The sequence below is a fragment of the Acanthopagrus latus genome, chromosome 17 (genome assembly GCF_904848185.1).
Source record: "Acanthopagrus latus isolate v.2019 chromosome 17, fAcaLat1.1, whole genome shotgun sequence".
NCBI lineage: Eukaryota > Metazoa > Chordata > Actinopteri > Spariformes > Sparidae > Acanthopagrus > Acanthopagrus latus.
This window is the reverse complement of record NC_051055.1, coordinates 5,468,140-5,493,104: the sequence shown is the minus strand read 5'-3', so window position 1 is coordinate 5,493,104 and position 24,965 is coordinate 5,468,140. Positions and strand designations below refer to the sequence as shown.

The 24,965-nt window shown below is 39.9% G+C and overlaps 1 protein-coding gene across 1 annotated transcript in view; it reads right to left on the bottom strand.

The window, feature by feature from the left end:
• LOC119006250 (neurocalcin-delta A) overlaps positions 1 to 24,068 on the bottom strand; it is a 74,050-nt gene extending 49,982 nt beyond the window's left edge. Inside the window, exons 1-3 of the mRNA XM_037074757.1 lie at positions 23,928 to 24,068; positions 20,870 to 20,993; positions 5,540 to 5,603 (exon numbers count right to left, since the gene is read on the bottom strand). The gene's annotated coding sequence lies outside the window, so the exon portion shown is untranslated. The remainder of the gene's footprint in view (positions 1 to 5,539; positions 5,604 to 20,869; positions 20,994 to 23,927) is intronic.
• Positions 24,069 to 24,965: the final 897 nt, after the last annotated feature.

The window sequence follows — 24,965 nt, the reverse complement described above, 5'->3', positions numbered from 1 at the left end:
AGTCAGAGTGGCTCTTACAAACAGCAGCTGTTCTCATAACTATACATGTACATCAGTGTAGTAGTATAATTCACAAGTCTCTGACATGAGTAGACAGGATTGTTCTGAAACAATTGTCCTTGTGTGTTATGTAACTTCAGTACTTGAGGTGGGTGTGCTGGTGCACCTCGCTGAACAGGCTAATCCACACTGCTTGCTGAAACAAATGGTTAAAGCATTTTAGAGATCTATGTGGTTGTGTTATAAAAGAGGTAATAATGTAAATCAATATAAGACAAAAATAGCAAATTAAATAAAATATTACCATTTGTCAATTGATTGGGCAAACATTAGTAAGAGGAAGAAAAATCATTGACGGTTGTCATTTTCATGAAATCATTGGTAGGTTAATTACATAACTTTCATTTAAGATGGTACTACCCTGATTACAGTGTGTAAATGTAGAATATTTTCAAGTAATACAAAGGAGACCTTCCTCAAAAATCTCACAAATCCAATCCTTTCTTATAAAATCTAGGAACAGAATCTTTACTACAGAGATCATACAAAGTGAGGTTTGCACACAGAAGAAATAAATCTTCCTGAACATAGATATTTACAGGACTGAACAATAATGGATACATGATCTGTGATAGTACAGTGAAATAATGTATTACCACCTGAATGAGGGAAGAGAAGAAGAAAAGCCTTCTCTCTCCAGGAGAGAGGAGGTGAAAAATTAATGCTCCCAAACTCAAATATCATCCAATTTGTTGCACTTGCTTTCTTTGTCTTTTTCTGCCCACCACTTTTTGTTTTTGTTCGTTCTGAAATGGCACACAAACACTGTATAAGCTTACACAACTTGCTTTGGCAATATTGAACTTAATTACGGTGATGCCAACCAATAAAAAAATAAGTTTGAGTTCACAGCGAGACAAACTGTAGTTGCCCGCTATCCTCCTCCATCTCTCGCCTCTTACTTGTTTTCCGTCACCCATGTTTTATTTTCCTGCCTAGACAATCTGTTATGTACAAGAAATAATTCCAAGTTATCAGCGCTCTGGACAGTTTTTATGCTCAAATTACTGCAACATTTTGTAGGAAAGCTTTCTGGGCTGTCAAGTGATTAGCTGAGGCATTCTGGCAGTTGATGCCAGGGAAAAAGGCAAAATGTACCATTATAAAAAGGTATTTTGGTATTAAAAATGTGATTGTGCAATGGAGGAAATGACGGATCTAATCTTTATTTGAGCTGGGAAAGAAATCCAATTAATTGAAAATGCGTCAACACAGCACTCAGGCCCATGACTCATCGTGCCAAGTCAACTATCCTGTATCTAATATAGTATATTAGTAAAGCTTCCACCGTAACCCTCACCGGAAAAATACACTTCATCAGCAAAGAAGATTAAAGAAATAACATTATTTAATAACTAAAGTTGGCGACTAATGGATAATATAACCACAGTAAAGTGCTCACAGTGACAACACGCATGTTCTTACTGTTGGCTTTCAACTTGATCTTACAATTCATCCAGAAGGGAGCATGACTGTATGTACCAAATTCAATCCACCCAATAGCTGTCAAGATATTTCACTCATAACCAACTACAGACCGTCTTGCGACGGGGACAATGCTGCAGCCTGAGCAACAGTTTCTTCTTCTGAAGCACTCATTACTACATACACATTTTACATGAGACCAAGCACATCTTTAACTTGGCTTTCATTTGTATCTCAACTGCACACCTGTAAAGTTTTGTGACTGCATCTTGCATGGTCAGTAGCAACACTGATTCTGTGGTAGTTCCCCTCACAGTAGGTGTTTCCAGGACCACAAATGTGGGCCCGTGACAAAAAAAAAATGGTTTGGGTCATATTCATAATTCTTGCCATCTTGTTTGAAACATGCCCATGTTTGAACTCAGTCTTAATTTTGGACAAACACACAGATTCACAAGGTGAAAGCCGCCATTGTGGCTGGTTAAAATGTATATCATGGTCTTGCAAGTGGAAATAACAGGAAAGATTTATCGTCAAGGAACCATGCATGTTGGTACATGTTGAGACTTTCACTTTGAACCGAAGTGGTGGATTGTCCGACCACATAGACCCAGTGACTGCTGACTATGACAAAATGACTGTAGTTCATGCAGAACAGGCAAAGGAACTGAGGAAATGGTGAATTTAGTTAATATGATGAATAAAGAAACATCAGTGTCAGGTACGACATGTACTCTACAGAGAACTAGAGGTAAGTAAACTGGCTCTACTCCTGAGCCATAGCCACAATAACCACTTTCTCCTCTGGATTCACTAAGCATCATTATGAGAGAACTCTCATCTCTCTTGGTAGACATAATAACATAACACTGTGTATTACTCAACCTCTGATGTGTCTATATTTTCTTATAATCCAGAGTGGTGAGTATTATTATTTAATCCAATTTACAGCTGGGGAGGTGGGCTGAAACAGGAACTTGGGAGGGAAAAGGTTTGTTATACAATGCAAAGTACAGAATTACTCAACAGCATTGCAACCCACTCCATCCTTGGTGATTCAGTAGCTATAAACAGAAGCCAGAAGAAAAGATGGATGACCAGCCTGTCACATCTATTGTTCTTCATGGCAGACAGCAGGCTGGCTGCAGAGAGAGGATTAACCAGAGCCCACAGTTTCAGTTTTATCTTATCGGAGAGCAGTAGGTTGGGAATCGGGAGCAGGAAAAAGACACATCACCACCTCCCTTATGAGTCACGCTCTGGTTCCATGCGCACTATTACTGACACACACTCTCACACACACACACACACACACAAATCACATATATACAGACCCAGCACACACTCACACACTCCCACATATGCATCAATAATATTCATGCAGAAATAGAGCTGTTGTCTCTGCATATTGATGACTCTACTGGCATGGAGGGGAGCAATAGACACAGCTTGCCTATCAAATGTCAGACACAACTTTATTCACGGCGTAAGCTCACAGCAGCAGCCACGGCATTGATTGGCAAATCTCTTCCTGCGAGTCAGTTTTCCACTTGTTACATTAATACAAAAATGTAATTTCCACTGGCTGACAGTGTTTTTCTATTCACAACTGATAAGACTGTGCAAACTGTATGATTGGAGTGATAATTACTTTAGCGGCTGAAAGAGTTGGAGTGATTAGAAGCTGACTGATAGAAAACTAATTTGCAACAATTTTGATGATCCCTTAATTGTGAGGTCATTTTTCAAGGAAGAATAGCGGGAATGTGCCAAACATTTTGTTCAGTGTCAACAGCATTTTCTCAACCAACTTTACCAAAGCAACTCGTTAAAACCAAAAATAAAAGCAGCTGCTTGAACCTCTGTGAACCACTGCTAAAAGTGAAAGGCTGTCAGAGAGGGTGAGGTAATCCTACCAAACATAACTTTTGTCAAGTCAAGCTTGACTTCAGGCCAAGGTCTAGAGGCTCTGCAAAACAACAAGGCCACAGAATCCACATCTAACATGAAATATACAAAGTTAATAATAAAAAAATAGATAGTAAAGTATAAATAGTGTTGAGAAAACTGAGGCAAGATTATCTAAAAAGATAAGCTTTACAGGTGCAGCATCTCCACCACAGTGCTATGACTGGCTGATTAATGAACAAAAACTAACAAACTTCAAACCTCTTCAAAACTTTCTCTGTGGCTCATCCAGAAGATATTGGTTCAATTAATGGGACCATTCCATTTCTTCACAGAACAGTTTAATATTTTGGTACCTTGTTGTTGAGAGTTGTGTGAGAAAATTCATAACAATCTTTTGTCTGTTTAGTAAAAATGTATACACTTAATGATAAGCTTCGGTGAAACACTGCTACTACTTCTATACAGCCTGCATAAGCAGTCCAAAAAAACTGGATGTACTAACAACATATTTTGTTTTATAGCGTCACATGCTGAAACAAATTCTTGACCCTGTAGTCACAGTGACACCAGGGGCCTTATATAGCACATGGTTCAAAGTGCAAGGAGCAAGTGCATTTAGGGCAAGTCCAGGTCCATTTTGCTACTGAATCGGTGGATAATCTGGGTGCAAAATAAGGGGTTGTGTTTTAATTCTGAATTAGTCATGGGGGTGTTTTACGCAGAACATATATTCAACCAATCCGAATGTCATCTCCCATTCCCGTTAAGAGCCAGATGTGCCAGGACCCTGACTGCTGGTGCCTCTGCCTGCTGTTTCACAACCATCTGTCCCATCATCAACTGTGTGGTTGCATAAGTGTGCACCCCCTCTTATAACTAGGGATGTGGCTGTGTTCAGAATTAACTAATCACATTCAATTAAACTGAAAAAATACAATTGTTGATTTACAACATGTAAAATAATGAGCTATAAAAAGGTTCTTAGCAGATTTTTCTACTTTTACAATGAACAACGCTTACAGTTTCTCACCTGTTTCCTGTCTTCATGTTACATTAAACGAGCTACTTGTTGGCTCTAGATTTTTATTTAGCCTTTAGCATGAGAATGGTATCAAACCTTTGGAGAGACAGCCAAAATGCTATTTTAGAGAATGTCAGGTTACTCCTTTAATTACAGTTGTTCAGATCTATCTATGAACTTGTAAATCTAGACTTCAATACACTTGATCAGTTTGAACATCATATTCATCACAATCGTAAACTGAACGTTTTACATGCATACTCTGTCCATAAACAATTGCCATCACCTTCACTGATATCAGGCTAAAGGCAAACAAAGATTAAAAAAAAAAATAATGTAATTATCGCTCTTCTTACATGGTTTCAGAAGTAGTTAAATTTCCTTTATTTCTAAGTGAACATCATTTTAAGCAAGTGCAGCGGTTTCAATGTCAGCAAGTGACCTGAAGAGTGAGTGCGTGAGGCAGAGTTGCAGACAACTCTTGTTTTATGCAGTGGGCCTCTTTACTGGACAAGCTGCAGCTGTCCCCTTCTGTGAGGCCCTCGGGTCTGTATTGTGGGTGTGTTTATGGCTGACAATTTACACAGAGCTTGTGTGCATCAAAGAGCAAAGGACAATTTATCTCTTTTAATGTTACTAACACACACTGACACACAGGCACACACACACATATTTGTCCCCTATTTATCAGTGAGTGTGTATGTATGACTGTGTGTAACAGTCGGTGTGTGTGAGGGATCTGGGGGCCTGGGAACTGTGTGGAAATCACATTGGGCTTCCTCTGGCTCATCTCAGAGTCATGGGAAACAACACTGACCAAAAACAACAGGAATTGTGCAGGCTGCAGCCTGACCACCCAGCATTAAACTGTTTAGACTAGACATTATACACCAACCTCTGTCACAGATAAAAGGGAGGCGGATGAAGCATTTAAGATCAAAAGTTCTTAATATAAGAATAATTTATGACACACAGATTGACAAATATAAATATAACAGCCATAAACTTAGCAGATGTAGAGGCAGATCGGGGATCTGGGTGGAAAAATAAGATACCTAATGGCGTAAACTTAACCTTTTAAACAAATCTTTCTATACTATAAAAATATTTTTTTATACCAACCTTACGCGTCTTCTTCCAGGGCTCACAGGACAACTTCTGCCTTTCAGACCTCACAGACTCAGATCTGTAAAAAAATATATATATTTGAAAGAGTTAAACAGGACTTAAAGTTTGTAGCCATTATAACATTTCTCTAAGGTGGTATACTGGCGCAGAAGTGTTTTGAGCTAATTGCTAACGTCAGAATACAAAGGGTAGAGGTTTTTCCTTCCCATTGTCAATTCCAATACCTGAACTTGCTTATTGTCCAATAGCAAACCAATCTGACACCAACCTGATTAAAAAAACAAAGCAAAACAAATAAAAGTATCCCCACTAACCTTGTAGCAATAGCTACATCCAAGAGAAGGGGGGAACATGATAATCATTTAAAAACAGGGGCACACATTTTCAGTCTCTTCTACAAGGTAGTGTTGCCCTAGTACTGTGCATGTGAAAAGTTGTTTGTTGGAAAGTCACAGAAATTGTTGGACATCATCTTGCTCAATTTTGACATCAGCAAGGTTTTTTCAAACCTCATCTTTGAGCAGTTCTAATGATGCATACTTGTGCCTTATATATATATATATATATATATATATATATATATATATATATATATATATATATATATATATATATATATATATATATATATATATATATATATATATATATATATATATATATATATATATATATATATATATATATATATATATATATATATATATAAAAATATAATGCCAATGCTAGAATGTGACTATGTATGCTGAACACAAAGCACTAAACACAAAGTACAGTTGCGGCTGATGTTAAGGTCATTCAGTTCAGGTATCTGGTCTCTAAGAATTGGACCAGTTAAAATTTTGACCTGAGTGATGGTGTTGGATGCAAAGTCATGGGACCACTCCTCTATGTGCATGGTCACATGAGGCTGATTTCTTTCTGATTTCTGAAATCACAGACATTTGTATACAAAAATTGTTTTACAGGCCAAACTTCTGACTAACAAACTGATGAACATTTCCATCCTGTAGCTTTGAAGCAAGCATCGCTAAAAAGCAGTTGTCATATGAACTCAAGAGTTAGCATTCTGCTGGGAAACATAGCTACAGAGAAATAGCCTAATTACCCGGAAATGACTGGAATGAAGCTCCAGCCTAAAGTAGAACTCTATGTTTAGATCAGACTTGGAAAAATTCCAAACCTCAAACATCCCTAGAGACTTGAGCCTTAATGGATCAAACACATGTGTAATATCTGCATTGTAAAATACTGTATATGGTGTGATAAATTCTGACATAGTTGGAATAGGAATCAATTAAAATGACTACTACACTACCTTTTTTTGTGTGGAATGTGTGGAGGACTGTGGAAATTAAAACAAGACAATCAATAGTGAGCAAGAATGGAAATGACTACAAATCTGGAGTTAATTTGTTTTCATCCAATCAGAGGACATTCAAAAACAATGGAAGCTGTATTTAAGAAGCCGCCAAGAACAGAAGGAAAAGCTCATCATATGACTATAATGTGCAATGAGAAGTAAATGGAGGCTGTCACATTGACAGTGGATATCTATCTCTATAGCCGGGTCATTTCATGATAACCAATTCCTTCTAAATACAAATAAACATGTACAAAGTGTTTTTTTTCCTGTTTGGTGATAGAGAAGAGGAAAGTAAAGGGAAAGTATGAAGAAAGCTATCTTCCTTCCGTGTTGCAGTGCCTGAGGAACAAGAACAGCTCCTGAGATTCCATTTCTCTCATTTCCCCAAGCTCTATCAAATAATACATTTTTTCAGGCAGGGCACTGCGTGATAACCATATAATCTGCAGACAAACTGAACACTCTGTATGAGTGTGAGAGGGAGTATGTGTGTGCTTAAGTACATGATACAACATTAAGCTAATTTGTGAAAAGGGAAGGGAATGATCCCAATCAGTTCCGTGCAATTAGGGATACAGTAACAGGATTAATGCATTATTTGTGAAAATAATCTTCCGATCAACTGATAATGAAAATAGTCATCAGCTGCAATCCTAACAGGGATGAAAAAAAAAAAAAAAAAAAAAGCTGAACTATTCCTTTAGGAGTTTAACCTGCCAATCCTGCATTCAGGTGCAAAGTTGTTAAAAACAGCTGGAACCTGTTTTACAGTGGCACATATTTTCTAAGAAAATGCCAATGAGAGACAGAGCTGCCACTAATCGTACTGCCCCTTCTAGCACTAACATTGTTAGTGTAGAGAGCATGCCAAAGATAATCTGTGCTTACTATGACACTTGTGAAAACAGCTGGCTGCACCATCCTTGATTGAGCTGAGTCAACAATCAATTATTTGGTGTTTTTAGCCATGCTTAAATGTAGCGTCGGCCTGTTCTCCCACCACAATGGTCCACACTGAAATATCTTGACTGGGCGGCTTGACATCAAATTGGCTACAGACATACATGGTTTGAATGCCAGGGGATTGCGCTTTCGGTGATCCCCTGACATGTGACTTGTCCCCAAATCTCACCAACAGGTCAAAGTTTTCCACTCCTGCGAAACATCTCAAAATCTACAAGATGGATTGGCACACAATTCTCTGACGATAAATCCACTAACACAATTCTCTGACACACACACTTTCAACACTTTTTAATCTAATTGAATGAATCAGATTTAAACCCAGGCTCTGACAGATAAATCCTTTGCTGGTCTGTCTGTCCTCACAGTATTGTTGTGCAGAGGACACTTATACAGTACCTTCTAATGGAAGAGTGAGTGAGAAACATTTTAAAATGTTTATTTTTAATTATAAAGGGGCAGCACCATAGCTGCATTGTTTTGGAAGAACCCTGCTAAGGGGCCTCCGTAACAGCTCCAACTATAACTCCACACATGAGGTGTTGCCGCTGTGGCTTTTCCAGAATAGTTACTCAGTGGGGAGGTTTTGCACTACAGACAAATAGACACACATTTTATCATGTAATAACACTTTAACAACATTTTAAGTGTAATTCTGCTAGGGAGCTTCTGTTACAAACATTTCTCTTGTCTTTTTCAAATGTGACAAAACCACTTTTTTTTTTTCTGTAACAATTCAGTTTTATGTCAGCACCTTACGACCAAACACCAAGGGAGGAAAGAGATTGCTGCCTGAGAAAAAGCTAGGATTTGTACCATGGATAATAGTCAATCCATCAAAATACATTCCAAGAACAATTGCCTCAATCCGCTGCTGCCTTCAAAAACACAGGGCATTATTTCCTCTGGTTCTGTGAGAGCTGGTTTGGCTTAGGGCAATTTTAGTAGTCCCATGAGTAAAAGCAGAACCAGTAGAGTTTATGCACATTCATGTTCTCACTCTCACACGCTCGCTCTCTCACACAGACAAACATACATGTGTAACATCACAGATTGTCCTGGGCTCAGGCATATTTTGCGCACCATTTGCAAAGCTGCACAAACACTACTGACCTAGAAGTTGGCCTTCCTGACAGCCGTATATGGAATGCAACTTCTGGCTTAATGACAAAATTACTCAAAAACTCTCATGTTACAGTACGGGGGTGTAACTAAATATAGAACAACTTTGTCTAAAAATCCAGATTTTGGATCCAGATCCAGTTAAACAGACCATAGCAAGCAAATAGTATCAGTGAGATGTTATTATTGTAATCAGGCATCAGACACTCTGATGAAAGTTATGACGTCGTCTGTAACAGTATAGAGTTACTGAAATCACCATGTGGGAGTAAGTTAGCAGATATATATTGTCTTTAAACCAGCTTAACAGTGTGGCTTCTTCATTGCTTCCATTTTGGCTTTTGTAAAGATTATCTCTATGGAAGTGATATGCTCACCTGTGGAGACACATGGCTTCAGTCTAAGGGTAGAGGAGTTAGAGACATAACGGTAATAAATGTACTGAGAGACAGGGAAAGAGGAGGGGCTGGAGAGCTCAGGTTGTCTTTGAACAAAATGTGACAACAGGGAGACCTCAGCCTTTTCACTGATGCCATGGCAACATGTTCAATGCAGATGGTTGGTAAGAAACATCAGCTAGAATCAGGTGTTAAAACCAGAACAATGTTCAACCAGGGGAAAATGATAAAGGATTAAAAAAGCCCGTGGGTGTGTGTGTAAACGTGTGTCCATTCATGCATAACATCAAACGCTGACGGCAATGAGCAAGAAGACTGTAATTCAAGGGATTAACATTTCATTAGCAGCATGCTCCAGGGCTCAATTTCTGTTATATTCATGAGGCCAAAACATCCTTATAAATGACCAGTCACCACTGATACTCACAGCTGAACAAGGATATTATGTAATTCAAGGGCCTAATCATGTTTTAGTAGTGAGCTACCACATTTAACTTAAGTATCATAAAGTTTTTTTTTGCAGTGTTTCCCCTTGACACAGGGATTTTTACTGCGCATGGGAAACCAACTGTGCCGTGCCATGCCATCATTACAGGCTGTGATCAGGTTAGCTCACACTGTGGAGCAGCTACCAGCAGATCTGACTCTGCATGCACAGGAGGATACCAGGTGCTTCTCATTTCTCTTATTTGTGGCTTCCTCGCTTGAACCAGAAGTTATTCCAGTCCGCCATCTTGCAAGCCTTCCCAGTGCTCCCATTTGTGCTCAGAGGATCCAGGATCGAGGAGCAAGAAGTTATCTCTGAGGGGCGATGAGCTAGGACACATGACACACGCCTTCATGAATGTCTGACATGCCGCACTGTAGTCACTGACTGGATGCTGCAGTGGAGCAGACTGATCTGACACATCACAACATGACTGTCTCATACCGGAGTGAAGACAGATAACAGATTAAACACAAGTGTGTCACCATCAAGTTTTGTATCTCGTTTGTTTTCTGATTAAAATGTGTCAGCCTGATTGTAGGCGAACAAAAAGGACCCAAAACAAATTTCTTAATTTATTAGAAAAATGTCATGGTCTGTTTTACACACATGAGGCTGATCATTCTTGAGTGTTGGGTTTGATGCATTGCAATTTTCCTTGAAACATTTGGTCTAAAATTGGGTTTCCAGTGTTCAAAAAGACACCATAATCACATTCTGAGTTATTAAATGATAATTCCACATTCAGAATATCAATGAATACAGAGGCCAATGATGAATAAATAATAGAAATGCTGTCGGCCAGTTGAGATGGATCCTGTGCCTCTGAGCAGACACACTACACAGTATCAATACAGACTGCAGATAACCTCACAGGTACCATTTACACTTCAAGGTTGTGGGTTAAAGAAAATATCCAGACGAAGTAAATGCATGTAACAGAAGCTCTGTTTGCACAGAAATGAATAACCAGCATGTCAGCAGGAGCATCACATCCCCACCTGTCCAATGACATTCAAATTGTGTGAAGGAACTGAACTCGCACAAACCGCAAAACCAGACAGCAAAGTAGATGCAAATGCAGCTGTTAAGAGTTTGTCCAGGGATCAGCCTTTGACCCCCCCCAAAAAAAAAGCCTGTGTGCAATTAGGCATGGGGCATCAGGGGAAGCTGTGGCTCAGGGGTAGAGCCAGCGTCTTGCTATCGGAAGGTTGCTTGTTTGATTCCCCTGGTCTGCATGCTGAACTGTGCTTGGGCAAGATACTGAACCCCAAACTGCCTCTGATGTGCTGCCTGGCACCTTACATGGCAGCCACCGCCATCAGTGTATAAATGCATGTATGACTTACTATAAAGGATGAACGGGTGTCTCATTTTGCTTAAAAAACACATTTCCTTGTCTCATCTCTCCTCCAGTGGTTTTCTCGCGTGTCTCCACAAATCCTCAGTGGGAGGGACCAAGACACATGGAAAAAAATGCAAGTGAGGAAAAGGTGGATGGAATTTAGTTGAAATGGGATGTACGTACAGTCAGGCAGGTCAGTATATTGGACAGATATACAGACCTGACCCACACATTTAATCTTTAAATGGTCTGTTTTGCTAAATGTGAGCTGTTAAATGTGAGTGGCAAAAAAAAAAAACAAAAAAAAACAAGAGCAGAGTAGGGATGCAACAACAAACAGATTTTTTTGATAACTGATTAACCGGTTTGCATATCTTGGTCAAAATTCTCAGAATCCAGCTGCTTAAATGTAAATACTATCTGGTGTCTGGTTTACTCCTCTGTGTCAGTAAACTGAACATCTTTGGACCGTGGACAACACAAAACATTTGAGGACCTCATCTTTGGCTTTGGTAAAACACTGACAATTTAGAGACCAAACAAGTAATCGATGAATGGAGAAAATAATCAACAGATCAAATGACAATTAAATTATCATTAGTTGCAGCCTCGGAGCAAAGTTAAAATGAAATCCCTTTTATAATACAACAGCAGTACTAAGGACTACTCCTTGAGGTATCTACTTCAACAGGTGCACCACAGTAGCTGGCCCTGTACCCCAAGGAAAGGGGGGTACATTAAAATGATCAGGACTACACTTTGCAACAACACAAGAGATAGTACGAGTATGTTTGTCACATAAGAACAAATAGCATGAAGGAATTTCACCAGGCCTATTATCTAATATCTCTGGAATGGATATATAAAGAAATGGTACAGTGTATTTAAAACAAGCTAACACTGAGAGAGAAACAGAGAAAGACGTAACAATGTATTGCTAATCTCCTTGGACACCAGCCCGGGCAGTGTGGGTGTCTGGACCAGACACGCTTCCTTGCTCATTCGCTCATCTGCTGAATAAAATCTGGGCTGCGGCTGCATCGTGTTGTCTTCTTACCATATTTGCTGTGGTATACTCCCACGTGTAACCCCCTCCTCTTATTCACTCTCTCTCTCGCACTCCCCTTCTTGTGGCAGACCGGCTGTCACGGTTTCCTGCCCACTCATTACCGTTCCTCTCATAACTGTCGCTCCAAGAAGCTTTCTTCCTGCTTCTCCTCTAAAGCTCACTGGGTGGCAAACTGAAACATTACATAAAGACAATGTGGGCTGAACCTGTGTGGTTGTGAGGCCGTCTGCATTTACGTGTGTTTATTCACCTGCATCATAAAAAGGTTGGTTAATTTAATCCATTTCTATTATGGTGCTACAAGTTGCTCACATTTAACAAACTGTAAAACCAAGACAATGAAAAATAAAAGAGGTGAAGGGAAAATCTTTATTAGAAATTAATTAGAAGGTAATTACCACGTTTTGTTTGGTACAAATAGAGAAGAATCCAGTTGCAATCTATTATGATTAGGACTATAGCAGAGGGTTTCACTGCGTTACGCTTTGGAAGAGTCATCTACGTCAGCGACATCAACTCCTTACAGAAACAAAATGAGTCTCTCAAAGGGTTTAGAATAAAAGTAATAATCTGTACTATTTTATGGAAAAAATGTTTTTTGTGGATCACAAAACACCATTATGCCGCTTTGTGACTAAATCATGTTTCTCTAAATGAATTTTTGTTATTGTTTCACCAGATCCACTGATCATTCACAAAATATCAAACATTTTATTTGAGGATCGTAAAAGATGCATTTCTGCTTTGGAGACTTATTCCCCTTCATATCATTTGTGCTTAAAAAGTATTTAAATGCTGAAAGGATGGGCCTTGCATACTACTGGGCTGTCATACTACTGGGCTGTCTGTGCAGTAAACAGATTATTTCAGATATTTCTGAACATGACCAGGGTAAACAGAGAAAAGGGGCTGTGGTAAAGGTAAAAAGAAAACACAAAAAAACCCAAGAAGAATGTACCGTGCCACACTGGACTAATAAACATGGGTGACGGAGGCTTTGAGCAATGCTTTGTGGGAGCTCTGCCCATTTTGCAACGGGTAACAGTATAGTGGCCAGCAGACATTTGTATTACTGCTCAACAGTACGCTAAAAATGTGATGTTGAAACAGACAATCAACAGGATTGTAGCTGATGTTTGATCAATGCTGCTTTGGTCTGTTTGTCCTCTTGCTTCCTTCCTTGGTATGGAGAGGAATTGTATAACTTCTCTTGGAATAGTGAGTGAGAAACATTTAAGATGATCATTTTTTAATGATTATAATGTTGCATCACCATGGCTTCATTCTTTGTGAATTTTTCAGCCTGTTTTCAAAGTACAGAAACAGTATGGCAGCCAATTCTGGTTCACAATCTTTCTCTATCGCAGCTATATAGTGTGGTAAAGTATGTTTCTGAAAACCTTTTAGGGGAGACATAGGCTGTGTTGTACCTGAATCTTATGCTTATCAGTATCAGCACTGCCTAGTATTGACAGAGATTAATCGGAATTCGGCGATAGAGTGACAGAGGGGCGGCTTGCTGTCTTAACTAATTGTGTCCTTGGATGTGCAAAAACACAAACGCAGAAGCACAACGTGTAGTTGAAACAACAATCCTAAGATCCACCAGATGACATGTTTTGTTTTGTTTTATTCTATGACTTTCACTGGCAAAATAGTGGGGGCTCTGGCTGCAATGCAAATGGAGGGAAGTCTACCATTGTTCATTTGCATAAAATACCAACACTGATACAAAGCTGGCTGGAAATTGGCAAAGTTTCCCTTTAATGCTGCTCTGTCTGCACCTTTCTAATCGCAGTGTTTCTGGTTTGTTATGCCCATTCTTTCACACTCGCCAAAATCAATTGCTCATCCTATTTATGTCAAATCTGTGAATGTTTCCCTTTAACTGTACAACCAGAGGCTCATACTCAACAGGTTAAAATAACAGGCATCCTAGGTCCCTAGACATCCCTGTGAAATCAGTTGCATACCCAGGTATTCACACTTGACTGCTGTAATGGGCACTCCACTCGCCATGGCATTCACACAATGCGGGACAGCCCTGTGCTAATTCAGGGCTTGCCCATGGACTCTTGGCCAGCCAGGGCGTGAAGCCAAAGCCTGTCAGCGAAGCTTAGCAACTCGTCATGGATCCCCCAGCGCAACCCTCAGCTACTGATGCCCCGACTTCTGACAATCTGTCTGACCTTGGAAGAGGGGCATCAATGTGTAGCTGGTCAGTTAATGGAGTGTAGGGTTAAAGGGTGTGTTCAATTAAAAATGCATGCATATCACAAACTGTTGAACTCTCACTCAGCTGTCTGCTTGCCTGTGTAGGATGCTGTATGTCTTTGTGTGGCTTTACCTGTATGTGTGTATCTGTGTGATCACTCACAGCTTCATAAAATGCGTGCGTTCTGTTTCATCATCACTGCCTGTTAGTCTGTCTCAGTCAATGGCATGGAGACCAATCCATCAAGATATCTTAGTGCATTTTATAGAGGCCCATTGTTTCGTGTCTACTGACTACAATCTCATAGCTATCTGGATGAGGAGCTGCCACTGGTCTCATTCTAGTAAACACTCATCTACAACAACAGTAGTCTCTCATTGACTAATCAGTTGAACTGATTAGTCAGTGTGAGAAAACCATAATGTTATCTTATGAACATTGTCCCCTCCTACATTTACACAATCAGCCCAGTGGCCATGGAGCACATGGATCCTTTCTGTAGAAGTCAGCGTCGTATACCTTGAGGTTAACGGTTCACAACAGCAGTAACATCAACATCACTGTCAAAATGCTGACCACTGACCTCCTCCATCTTGGGGAAGAAGTAGTGGTTTGAAGGTGCCAAATCAGGTGAATGAGGAGGGTGTGAAGCTCTGTCTCAGACAGTGCTGTCTTGCAATTTTGAAATACCCAAAACAAAAATACCATGAAAGTTATTAACTTTGGCATAATGAGTCAAAGAGCTGTACTGCAAGTGAAGGGAATGAAAGCTGTACAACTGTGTTCCTTCTACCATGGGCTAAACTTATCAGCTTTCCCAATGCTAAGCCCATGCTGCATGTACTGTAAGTCTGAATACATTCTAAGCAGGCAGAATTACACATAGACAAACACAGACCACTGTGAAATGCCACAGCTGCTGCCCATTAAGGCACTTCATAAAAGGATGCATCATGATATGTTGCCCACTGGGGCAGTACGGAATGGGGTATTTTACTTTGCCTTTCAGTACTGAATGTATGTTACTGGGGCCCATTTCACTAAACAGATTTAGTGTACACATCGACTGCAACTGGTGCTAGCATTCCATTTCATAAATGATTATTGCTGACAAATTAAAGACACTCTCACAAGGCCTACTTCCCACTTTCATGCTTCTCCAAGCATATATAGTGCTGTTTTTTCAATCGGTTAAATGAGTCAAAATCATTAGTACTGAAGATTTGCTTCATTTGGTGTCAATAACTGTTTTGCTTGGCCAAAGGAAACAAGCTGTAAACACAACACTGACATATAATCACCTTTTAAAGGAGCAATTTGCAATTTGCAAAAAGTTTTCATTATTGATCTGTCACATATTTATAGTCAGGGCTTAACATACGAATCCGCAATTAAAAAAAATCAAAACATTTTATAAAATGTCATATAGATGAGTCAACATCTAAGCCAATAAGCTATAAGACCAGGCAACAGCCAAGTGTTGCAGCTGGTGGAAAGCAACTGCAGCGCCAGGCTCAAAAACACTGTAGCCACCTCGATCCCATGGGATTACCGCTGTCCACGTGTGCATGTCATCAGAGTCAGGATCAAGTCAGACACAAACCAAACAGCAACATTCTACATTGCATCGTTCTCATTCCTCTGGAAGATCTTGACTACTGTTCAAAAATAACGCCATGTGGGCTCTAACAATGCATGACAATTTCCCTGTAATAATTGACAGACACACCGGAGGGCTTTTCAGGTTCATAGTAGTGCTCAGTTTGAAGGCTATTAACAGCAGTACAGACTCCACTGCAACTTTATGACTCAGTATGGGGGAAGAGAAATTTGGCCCTATTCAGGCCCGAAGCCCATCACCAGATTGTTAGATGCTGGCAGTTGGTCTCTTTCTATCTGACCTTAATTGAGGGAAGTCATGCCATACAGGCAGATCTACATGACAGACACACACACAGAGTTGAGTAATAGCAGCCAGCTGTTTCATACAGCTGACATTTGACTGAGAGGCCGCACAGGGATATGGCATTCTAGTCATACCAGCAGAAGGGTGCAGTGACGGATGCAGATCAAGAGAAAATCCTCAGAGTAAATATGATCAAATGTAAGAAGATAAAAAACATACATACTGAACAATTTTTCAATGTGAAAATATTGAAGAGAGGGGGAAAAGGAAAATAAAAACAATTTGACTCTTAACTACAATAAGATGATAATTTGAATAATAACAAAAACATAGCTTAAGTCACCAGAGCCTGTGTATATAACAGCAAATCATTAAGTGCTTAGAGGGATGAAGAGATTTATCTACAGGTTGTCAGCGCATTTAATGCCAGCCATTGTTGTGATCTAAGATATAAAAACAGGCTGGCAGTGCAACGGCTCGGTGACTCACAGGTCGGAGAAAGTCATCTGACCAATCAGAGGGGCAGGTGTCAGCACTCAGTCATCTACAGACTGAGGGCTCACTCAGACACACGAGACTCATGCGGGGGCTTTCATCCGAGGTAATGCCTTTACGTCATTTAACATGAAACAAGGCAAATCAATCACAATTAGATGATATTAAATCAGATTCTAATAAATGTAATAAGGTAGGCATACAGAAGGGGAAGTGATTTTATTATCTTTAGAGCAAACACAACTGAAACATCCTGGATGAATGTGTCCATGTACATACTGTTTACTTTATGCATGTGGATGTAATCTGGAACAGGAGATATTAAGTGACACAAATGAAATCGGACAGCGGTCCTAAATTAACATCATTAAATAAATAACATTCTATATGTCAAATTGATCCGATTTGTGAGTGTTCTTAAACTTTGACACAGTGTTTGAAAAGTTTTTTTTAAGTAAGACTAGCTCTAGGAATTACATGTACAGTCAGAGGAAAATCCCTGGGAGATGTTACTTGAGTGGTCTGACTTTGTTAACACTGGCTCAGATATCTAGTCATATCTTCATATTTATGAAAGTTTAAAAATATCAGTAGGTACTCCCACATACAATCTGAAAGGGACTAAAGCTACTTTTTTATTTAAAAAAGTTAGCACGCTTAACATTTTCTTTAATTTCAATTCTTAGTTTAATTAAACTATAATGGAGTTGAGTGATACATTTAGCCAGGAAATGATGAAATAATGATGTATCAGATACGTCATAAGCACATAATCAGATGTAGTCATTACCTAGTTTCAGTCCCTGGGCAGGGTAGACAGTGTAAATAAGGATACATACTAAAGTTGTGTTCAACCTATATATATTTTTGGATGACTTGCTGCCAGAAATGTGAGTAGTTGTTGAAATTTAGCTGGGTGATAAATTAATCAACGGAATGGAGTGAGGGGCTGCAATGTGCCAGGCCTGCTCCTGAGGGCAGTGGGCATCACATTATGTTCCCTTGTTCAGACTGTCACCAACATGTCTGTGGGAAGCACGAGGCTGACAGTTGATGATTCCGTTTGATCTCAGGCACCAAGTAACAACTGCAGAGCTCTGTACACAGAGGGTGGGTGGGATGCTGTGATATTTGTCTGTACACTAGCGAAGGATATGAAGGGCATGCCTTAACATTTAGAATTTCAGCATTTTATTTTTTCTACTTCACAGGACATCATGGAAATACTGTGTGAGTATTTCTCTTTAAATTTGCCTTATATGGAGCATCCGGACAGCTTTGCGGTCTAAGGGCACATACCACGTGACTGTGATCTTACAAAGTCAGATCTCGCATGTGTTGCATGTCATCCCCCGCAAGTTCTCTCAACCTCTCCAGACTCATTATCCAAAATTAACTTGCCAATAAAGGCAGACATAAAAAAATAAAGAAAATCAGTCTCTAATTTGATTTGTTCAATATTTTCATTGTGAGCATGGGGACTTAGCTAGCTGCAGAACAGTCGTGTCCTTGGTTTCAATGAGGAATGCCAACAATTCAAACCATCTATCCTGGGAAAACTGACTTACAAATGTAGACACTGTTTCCCACACTGCGTCTGTGTTTGATAAGGAAACAGAGCCAAAGAAAACCAACCACCACAAGTGATGCAACGCTGTCGGTCCTGGCTGAATTCCTCCGTGGTCATTGCTCCATTACAAGGAACATGTAGACTGCTCTCATTCTGCTCACTACTGACAGTTTGTGCCACTCACTATGTACTTCATAATAACTTAAAGACACAATACTTTTTGACTGATTTTCACTGAGTGAATAGGAATTCGGTTTGGTGAGCTAACACAAAACAAAAAACTAAATCTCACACCACCTACAGTAACCACCCAGGGCAGTAAAAAAAGTGATTCCTCTGTTATAATAAAAAATACAAGCTATCAGAGGAAGCTATCTGTAACGCAAGCCATCTATGGTACATTCAATTGTAAATACAATTGTAAATACAATTGTATTTACACACCCCTCTTACAGGTATGAATAATAACAACACATTGCGATTTTGAAGGGCACCAGTCTGGAAGAATGTTGTGTCGCTTTGTCCATGGTGTAATGGTGTAGATTTCAAAGCTCTACATCTCCTGGTCTACAATTTTTAATGAAGTGCTCATCCAGACGGCCCATCTTGTACTGTATATCATGACTACTTTGAGCAAATTCATTCTTGGCAAGGGCACTGACCGAGAGTTTCAAGGACCATTATAGATTGACCAATAAAGAAGCAACCTCACCTGGTAGAGGAATACTGGGCACAGGGACAACAATCATAGCGAGGGTAGGAAGAGTAACGCAGTATGTATGTGACACATACTACAGCTACATGTAAAAAATAGGTTTGTATATCTGTGCCATGATTGGAATGTCATTGGATCTGCTCGACCGCATCTAGCTTGCATTGTGTGGTATCTAAAGTAGGTGTAAACATACTCTGTACAACTTGCTGCTATCAGTACACACATATATATCTATATCTATATATCTATATATCTATATATCTATATATCTATATCTATCTATCTATATATATATATATATATGCTATATATGTTGTTTCAAATTTAGAGCTTTGAAAAGGCTCAAAGGGGATGGGCTTCTACTGATTAAACATTTAGTCTGTGCCATGACAGTAACAAAAGATGCCTTATACAAGACAACTGTATGAAATAATGAAAGCAATACTGGTGGGGATTGGACCAACGTACAGGGAGATCTATCTGTGTGCAGAACAATGTGTGCTGCACTCATCTGTTCAGCTGATCTGCTGGTAAAAAAAGGCATTTGATGAATTTAGTCACAGAGTAGCCTACACGCTGTTGCTGCAAAAAACCAGGACATAAAAACATCTAATCAAATTTGCTCAATTTACAAGACGGAACAGGACAGAGAGCGGACTCAATGTTAATTCATCAAGTTAACGTTAATTAGTCACAGGTGATCCAATCTGCTGCTAGCGATGTTTGTCATTTTAAGCAGTGACCTGCTTGGCACCTGCCAGATATGTTGTCCATCTCTCGAATTAAGGAGTAAGGAGTGACAACAGGTTTGAAAAGACATGAGCAAATCTAGATATGTAGTGGACCTGGAACTGAATCCAAAATTCAGACTATTGGAACCCCCGCCCTATTGGTACCACAAAACCAGACAAATGTGCAAATTCGGAGAGAATGTTTAGTTATAAACAATTTTAATACCAGGAGCTACTATCTATTCAAACAGAGTACACAGTGAATGCAATAATTTTCTATATAATCAAATGGAAATAGTTCTGAAATGAAGTAAACCTACTCTGTTAGATGGTTACCTCATGACATATGTGGATACTGGCTGCCAGAAAAGGTCGCAAGTCTCCTGTATATCCAACCAACAGTTAATGAGAAAGCTTTTATACTCCATTAATTTCTCCTCCTCTTAACTTTTTATCACCTTTGAACATAAAAAAATACATTGGGAAAGAGGCAAGTTTCTTATAGTGCTTACATCAAACAGACATCAAGGACTTACAGTAGATATGAGAAAATTCCCCTGAACTGCTTGTCTGTGGACTGTGCAGAAAAACAGGATCAACCCATGCTCTGAGACCACAGCATCAACCACAGCTTTTACTACCAAATGCATTGTGTCATGGCATGCGGGTGCTGACAGAGGGCAGTATGATGAAATTAAGTAAAGGTGTGATCAGTGTCATTTTCTTGTCAGCTTACCTAAAAATAATCACTGATGCCCCACTTCAGATACATTTGCATTACTGAAATCAATCTTTTCCAACGCCTGACGTCTTGTTTGACGTCTAAGCATCGACGTGCCCATATATTTAAACTCCTGCAATTATTAACAGCGTCTCATAACAGTAGACAAGCTATAAAACATGTCAGCTGACTCATTATACTACTGCACTTGTCTCACTCACTGGGTGGAACGTGTAGAGACCTGCAGCCCAGGTGGGTGGTTTCAGACTGCTGGGTCACTTCTGGTGATCTGGTTTAGTGGCGTCCCTTTATCCACCTGTGAAGTAATCTGGAGGCGAACAGCACCTGGGGAAAGATGAAGAGACACACCTTCAAACTTCAGCTTTACTGCCAGAATGGATGTCACACTGGTATCAGGCTGGCCAAACCCAATAAATATCAGAACTATCGTCCCCGGTCTATAAATCTTGACAGATACCTGTCTCCACCACAGCACTGTAAGGTCAAGCTGTTGCACTCTATGGGCGTACCACATTCAGAGCTGACAGTGATGCTTGGCGCTCCAATGTAACGTAAATGGATAGTGTTTCCAAGATGTAAGACTTTAAATATGAACATCTCGTTTACACTCGCCTCAATGCAAATTTGAAAAATGCACAACAGAAATATTTTCTGGGTGTCTGTGTACTTATGTATATAAATCACTGCATGTTGCTCTGATATGATTCTTCCCCTAATTGAATTACCTGTGCATACGTTATATGTTATACAAGTGCAGCATGAAGGCTATAAAAAACTGACTAAACAATTTTATTGTGCATGTCAGGGTTGTACAAGGACAGCTAAATTACCATACTGTACTTCACATGTGAATCTGCACTGCCGTGTACATGTCAGTCCTTCTATCCATAAATATGAGCGCACAAACTTGCATGCATGAATCCAAAAAAACAAAAAACAAAACAAGTTATGGGTTAATGAGTTTGCATGTTGAGTAAATGTGCGGGTCAGAGGGAGGTTGTGTATCACTGACTGAGGTCCAGACATGTGTGGCCTGTTTAATTCAGGGTCTCTGACCTGCAGACCTAACAGAGGCATGAGATCCTGGTTTGACATCAGAGTAAACACTGAGTGAGAGTAAAGCTTGGATGATGTTACTGTATGAACTACTGCTCTGATGCTCACTGACTACTCTATAAAAGAGGTTATTTATTGGAGCTGGCAAAAAAATTCCAACAACAAGTCTGATTTTAAAAGAGATCATGTCATGCAGTGATGGTAAGATCCCCAATTCGATTTGTAATAAACGTTATCCTAGAGGTACATTCTCACTGTACTGGACCTGCAAATGTTTGACAATTTGATGGAAAAATGACTGAAAAACAATGAATCAATTGTCAAAATAATTAGCAAAAAGCTTTCTTTCTGACCTTCCAACTGTTTTATTAATCGCTGCAGCTTAAAGTAAGACGCCCACCTGCTTAAGCTTTTGACGCTGACTACAGCTGTCCAACGACACAGCCTGATGATGTGCGAGCTGCCCCAGATGTCAGCTCATCTGTCTCACTGTACATGTAATGAACTGATGATTTAAGGTGAGAAATCAACTTTGCACATACAGAGGGGGGAGATCTCCACCTGACAACACCTCCCTAACACTGTACGCAGATGTTGATGTTTTTTTTTTAACAATTCTTTAATACTATATAAAACATGAAATCTATCTTTTCTGAGATGAAAAAATTTTTGTAGCCTTGAAATTTTAAAACCACACAACCCAACGCCCTGTGTGGATGTATCTTTAGTAAGTAAGTCATGCATTTTATTTCCTTTTGAAATAACGCTAAAGTTATTAATCAAGTGTCAAAGTGTGAAGATTTGCTTCCTTTCACACCACAATAAACTGTGTGTTTTTGTCATATTGGGCTCAAGGAAACCGTGACCAGTACTTTTCATTATTTTCTGACGCTTTATTGCTCAAATAAGGAATCGACTATTTGATTTGATTAATCGATAAAGAAAATTATTGGATGCTGCAATGGAATCAAAAATACAACACCTCATCTAGGTTTGTCCTATGCATCCTCATACAGCCCAACCAATACTGACTGCATGGGGCTGCTACTGATATAGAGATCTGGGAGTTTAAAATATGACAACAATGTGTCCTGTCCTGTTTATTGCAACTTGGCAGTTTCTTTCAAAAATCTATACTGGTATTAAAAAAGGTCTCAAACCCACTTTGACATATTTGTACTGACATGTCTTGTCACTCGTCAGCAGACATATACACAGATATTATACATTCTGCTAAACACATGACCTGACTGTGGCCAAGTCAGTGATGTACTGGCTCAATTTGCAGAGAATTGCTAAATCTCTGACGGGGGGGGCGTATTCAACAAGACTACACCTCAGTTTAGATACGGTTACAATATTGGATTGACGGTCCCGATTGTCAAGAAAATTAGGAACTACTTCACCCCATTACAGTTAAAAACGCGGGGCGGGGATGACAAGTTCTGCTGCAGCTGTACAAGTTGTCTCTCTCCAGTGCACAGCTGGGATTCTGGAGCTGGAGTCATGCATCTTTGCAGGCACGACTCTGTGGAGTCCCGGGCTCCTGACGCGCACATTTAGGAACTGTTATCTCATATACGTCTACAAAAAACACCTTCACTGCAACCCAAGTCTCTCTCTCTCTCTCTCTCTCTCTAAAAAAAAAAAAAATGCTCACAGCACAGGAAACAAAACGTCTCTGTCCCGGCTATGTCTCACTTGTTTCGCGCTGTGTCCGCCTTACAGCACCAACCTGCGGAAATATCTGGGGCACTTCTTACATACATAACAAGAACACATGTTGATCAACGTGCCCGTAGAAATAACGTGGTGATAACGCTGGAGCGGGACGCGGAACACGAACGACACGCCGCGTCAGAAGTGAGCCAAAGAAACTAGTCCACTGTGCAGCGCTCAATTAGCATAAAGAGCTAAAAATGCTACAGTTTGTGGATGCGCCAAAGCAAAGACTAGCACGTTGTACTGTATGTAGACCTAAGCTGCTGCCCGAAAAAAGAAGATAACAAGAGCTATAGTTAAGCGCTTTATAAACGTTGGCAGAGAGGCAACGTTCACCAAACTGCTTTCATTTGGACCAAGTTAAGAAGATGCGCTACGTTTTGAGTTCACAACCCCGTAACGGGCGTATATACTGAGTCTCTAAGAGGGTCCCTCTGAGGAACCAAGTCAGTATGAGCTGACTTCACGCAGAAGACTTACCGCTTAGGTTAGAGATGGACTAGGGTTGTTCATCTGCCGGTAACTCGGTAAACTAACCCACAGAACACATGCACCCCAACAAGTGTCGCTGTGTACAGAGTTGCCTCAAAGATAATATATTACGAAGATGTGCTGCATGAGAGGGAAAATGTATCAACTTCCGGTCTGAGAAATCGCATCCGTCACGACGCATGCGCCTTCGGAGCAGGTATAAACTTAAGCTTTAGACATTTCAAGAAAACATCGTGCGAGGTGTAGTTTTGTATTTATTTCCCCAAACAAAACTCGACAAGAGATGTAAGAAGCTATGAGAATGCTACATCTGCGTACATTTGTGATACCCAGAAACAAGAGCAGAGTGAGAGGTCTGTCTTCTGTCTCCTCTCTAGCCACCTCGAGCTGAATTTCACAAAGATTTAGACTATGGCGCCATCTAGCGGTCAACCAGGGAATTTAGTGCATTTCCTCAGCTAACATTGGAAGACTTTACTCTGAGTAACTTTACTGACTTAATTCTTAGTTAGATAAAAAGTCAGCTGTGATTGTGCCTGGGCCAAAAAGAAAAAAAACCCAACCCAAGCTGTTTTAACGACTGTAGACACGTTACTTAACATCTATTAATATGAAAATCTTTGAACGCCCGGTGCGTAATCATCTTTCCAGATTTGGCACTGAGCCTCATCAGTTTGCATGTAGAGAAATAGGTCTGTTGCTGATGCTGTCTCACTGCGCCTGCACTATATTGTTCACCATCTGAAGCTGATGGTACTTGTGAGGGTTCTGTCGTTGATTACAGCTCAGCGTTAAATACTACTCTCCCATTCAGATTGTATGACAAGCTTCTCCATCTGAGAGCTGAACAAATCTTTGTGTCAGTGGGTCCTTGATTTTCTAAGAGAGATGTTGCAGGTGGCCTTAAGGTTTTAAAGGACTCTTCCCCAACCAACTAACAGCCCTTTTAAATGTCTCACCTCTCACAAAAGACTCAAAAGTGTTCACACAAGATCAACCAGATTTTTATTAAAAAAAAAAAGCACA